We start from the raw sequence: 4,982 nt of genomic DNA on the forward strand, positions 1-4,982 counted from the left end.
TGGAACAGTGGTTGGCAATGAGGATAAAATGTTAGCCATGCTGTTGGCAGATGATGCTTAGCAGTATTGTCCAATCTTGGAATCAGTAAGGGTTTATCTCACTTCAGGGCTGTGTCCAACTCTGGAAAGGGGTCGAGTTTACCTATCCAAGGGCCAAACCAAATGCACCAGTTTATTGACCAATAAACCAGTCACTTCTAAACTGGAGTGAAACTTGAAAGCAAATACATTTTGAGTGCAAAGTACTGTCCTTTCCCTTTTTAAAACACTAAGAAAAACTATAGACTACATCTGAAAAGAAGAGCTGCTGGACAAAGGTCACTGGGATTGCTTGCATGTGGATGTGACAGTGTTGCTCTGAGTGACTTATGATCACAAAAGGAGGCAGTGCTCCTTCATCAAGTGCTCCTTCATCAAGTGTTCTATCATCAAGCTGCTCTCCTTCGGTAGTTATTTCTGAAGCATCCTTTCTCGGTCATGTCTCAGAATCACTGGAGAGATGATGGGGGTGAAGAGCCACATAATTGCTCTCCAAAAACTTCTCGTCTCCTTCTGCCCTCCCTCCTTCTCTTCTTCCCTCACTTTTTTCTTTATTCCTTCCCTCTCTCCCTCCCTCCCTTCCTTCCTTTCTAGTTTAATTTTGTTCCAAGTTTGGAACTCTCTCAAGTCCTGAGGAATTTGACTTCTAGATGGTTCCTGTACCCTCCCTGTTCAAACAGTAGGCTTGGATTGGGATAATAGAATTAGGGCAAATAAGAAGACATGAATATTCTAGCATCTTTGAGGGACAATGACCTGCACAATTCTTTTCTAGGCGTGGAACCTTGGTCACGGGTGGGATCTGGATGTGAGAGTCTAAGGAGAGGGTGAGGTCAGGAAGTTCCCGTGCAGGGATCTAGTGTTCAGGGGCTTCTTTCCAAAGGCATTTATCCATCTTTAGATTCTGAGTGGCATCCACCCCTTGCTATCTTAGGGCTTTTTGCATTTCTGAGGCATGAGATTTGATATAATTTTGGGGTATACCTTATTCTGTGGCTTTGCAAGTGCAGGGATCTAGTCTTCAGGGGCTTCTTTCCAAAGGCATTTATCCATCTTTAGATTCTGAGTGGCATCCACCCCTTGCTATCTTAGGGCTTTTTGCATTTCTGAGGCATGATATTTGATATAATTTTGGGGTATACCTTATTCTGTGGCTTTGCAAATCAAATACTGTCCAGGAATCAGGAGTGCCTAATAACTATCCAGTCAGTGCATGATTTTGTTGTTGTTGACTGTTGTTTTAGATGAGAGCCAACACTCTGGTTTTAGAACTGATGACACATGCCCTTGTCAGGTTTTCGTATGCTTCTCACTAGATGAAGCAAAAGGCACAGCTCACGGCATGAGGTCAATAATACTTTTTAAAATAAATAAAACAATCTTCAAATGATCGAGGATTTCATTCACTAGGTAATAAATCAGATTTAAAATTTTAACCTAGAAGGAAATGACTACCAACTCTATGAGAGCCAGTATGAATCTTTTGATGTCTCTCTGTTTTAATTTCCTAGGAAATAGCTTTTAACAACCTATACCTTGTCTATTGAATTCTTAACCAGTTCTTACCCTTATCACCATGGGTGATAACGCCTGTGTGCAGTCCTTTACTGATGACTACTGAAATGAGATAACTTCCCAGAAACTGCCTAGAAATAATCATCACTTTATTACCCTTTGAAAAGAAGATTGATAGAAAAGTCATTTGAAAGATGGTTCATTACCATGCCCCAGTAAGATTTCTTTACTCACAGCTCACCAAAGCACGAGAAAGGGAGGATTATTCTCTGAGGTCGGAATTTGAAGGCTGTGTGTTTTGCCTCTTTGAAGTCTTGGTATTTAATTTTCTGTAGTCATTTCTTGCTCAATTTTCTAAGAAACTAGTTGAAGCTAATTTATCATAAGTTAAAGTCAAATGACAGAAAAGATTTTTTTCCCCCTTAACAGCATTTTATACCACAGAGGTTAGCTTCTGAAGGAAATTGAGACTTAAATAGCATTTCAAATCTCCAGCCACATGGGTGGGGACAGAAAATAGCAAGGAGTCAGGAAGACACACTGGCTTTGCAGTTAACACAATTGTTATTTATTTCCTTGTAGACCAGTATGTGCAGATAAGACATATTTTTTTTAAATACTCTTCTAAAAATACTTAGATATGTTGCTTAAGTTTTCAAAGAAAGACATATCATCCTCATGGGATTGAACACCTTAGTCGCTACTATTTCAAACTTTTAATATAAGTTTATATAATTTGTTTAACCTTTCTGTTAACCCCCAACTCCGAAATGGAGATGAAGATACTTAACTTCTAAATGAAGGTGAATGGTAATGAGATAGCATTTAGATGGTCCTTTGAGAATCTCACTTAAAAGGCTTCTTGTGAGTCTGGAATCTAGTTCAATAAATAGTGAGAGACTTTCATTTTGGCATGATCTGATCATTATTGAGTATTTACAGATGGGGCTCAGTGGACCTGTTGTTTCTTTACAAGCACAAAGGCGTTCCTGCTCTTTCTCTTTTTCTAGAGAGAAGAGGCTCGAGGCTCCTCCCCCCCCCCCCTTTTTTTTTGTCTTCAAGATTAATTATACAGTTTCAAATCAGGAAACTGCCCCATTCACAGCAGCTCTCTTTTTGTTTGATTGGAACTTACCTGTCTTGTTTATTCTGCCCTCCTCTGCCTGCAGAACACATTCTAGGACAAGAAATGGAGCCCAAAGTGGCACCACCTGAGGTGTTATTTTCGGAGGCATGAAAAGATAGAAAGAAGATACAGTTTGATGTTTGCAAAGCAATGTTTTTATTTTTTCAAGTTTTTATTATCCATGATTTAAATTTTGCCAGTACAGAGCTGCTTGGTAATAAGAAAAGTTTGGTCTGTCACTCACCCACATCTTCTTTCAGCAACTAACATCCTTTGGAGCTTTCATCTCCTCCAAGGGAACATTTACTGGCGACCCTTAGAAATTCTATCTATTGAATTAGTTACAAAGCTCTTGCAATTATTATGGCAGAAACTGTTCTGCTAATGACTGTCTAAATGTGGATGTAACAGTTGCCTTTTGTTGGAAGGATTTGGGGAGACTCTTCATTGGCATCATGGGCTTGTACTTTAGCTTCTAATGAATCTTTTGCTCTGTATCTTATTGGTAACCAAGCAACCGATCACAGAGCCTTGGGATGCTTTGGTAACAAGTTCAGTGTGTTGCCATGATTTTATAATTCCCACATCACCCTTGGAATTGTGTGGATGAAGGCTGGGAGAAGCAGAGGTGGTGGGTGGAGGGGCACTAGCCAAGCCTGTGTCTGCCATGGATGAAGTTACAGTGTCATGGACGGTGTCAGAGCTAGTGAAGGGTTTCTCTGAGGAAGAGGTGTGTCTGAAGAATTATATGCCTGTTGCAGATAGAAACAACATAAGATGAAATATGGTTTACTTCTAGAGGACTTCTGGGAATATCTTAGGAATAGTTTGAGAAGAGAGGTGTGGTGAGAATCATTATTTTGTCCTTAGCTTTATATTCTCATTCAGTGTCTGTCCTATTCTAGCATGTTTTATGAGTGTTTCTATACTGTGCTACATGAAGATTAAATTTAATAAATAAAATCTCACCTGACATCCAGTGTTTTCCAAATAAATGAGGAATTTGCAACATAGAGCTCATTATTGGCCAGCAGTTAAAAATCAGCACAGTGATGACATCATTATTATAGGTAATGCAGGGAGCATTTCTCATCTCCCAGGTACTGTGTGATATGTGCATTGTGCATTGCATCTATACAAAATGATCTGATCCATTGTACCATTGTACGGCTTTGAAAGCAATACTTATAAATGAGGTAAGACATTGACTGCCATCATCAACCCGAAGAGAGCTGAGATTTGAACCTGCAGCAAATCATTGTCCTAGACAGCACAGAGCTATCTTGTGAAGGTCTGAAACATAGATTTAAAAGTTGGGATTTAATTTAGATTTACAGATAAGAAAATCAAAATTGGGATTGTAGAATGTTTCCCCAGCATCAACTTTACATCTTGTGCATTACTGAGTTTGGTTCTGTGCCTTCAGGCCATTTTTGATCATTTGTAAGTCCATGAGACAGCCAATACCTCTTGGTATGCCGTGAGGTAGGTGCAGGGTCATGGGTGTATTCCTTTGTGTGGTGCTGGCACTGGGTCTTCTGGGGATTTTCTACCTTCACATGAATCTTTGCCTTTCTCTTCTTTTTTCAACTACTTAATAGTGTCTAGTGCCTTGCTAGCTTATCAATACAGGGTAAAATCACAGAATGTATATAACCTGCAAAGCATTTATTGGCCTGACCCTCACACCATGTCCCCATAGGCCTTTGAAGCTGATTTATAATCAGAAGATAACTTGAGCCAGGACAAAGAAAGGCAGATACACCAAATATTTACTGGTATCAAGATGATTTTTTTCTCATTCCTCCCTGCATCTGTCCCCCAGAGGAATGAGTCTGCTGGTGGGAATGAAGAAACTGAATTCTGAAATGTCTCAGCCTGATTCTAGGAAGAACAGTTGAATTCCAGACAGCATGTCTGTGAGGCACAGGATAATGTTGGGGGATACTGCTTTCTCATCCTTTCTTCTTCTCACCAGCTCTTCCCTCCCTCTTTCCTTGACTCTTCTTATTTCTTTTCCTTTTTCCCCCTATCTCCTCTCCCTACTTGTTCCTTTAACAAATTACTCTCTTTCGGTCATATCTTTTACATCTGTTACATCCAGTAATCTGTAAACGAAGATAGAGAAATATCAATTTTACAACTGAGACACAAACTTTCTTAGATGTGGGGAATTAAAAGATGTGAGAATTTTAAAAAATTGAGAGTTCAAGGGATAGATAGGAAAAGTTTAGAAAGAAATTGTTTCACCCAAATATAATGCAAGAGGGATTCGAACTCAGGCTCTGTAACTCACCAGTTA

This window comes from Arvicanthis niloticus, chromosome 1 (assembly GCF_011762505.2).
Source record: "Arvicanthis niloticus isolate mArvNil1 chromosome 1, mArvNil1.pat.X, whole genome shotgun sequence".
NCBI classification, from domain to species: Eukaryota; Metazoa; Chordata; class Mammalia; order Rodentia; family Muridae; genus Arvicanthis; species Arvicanthis niloticus.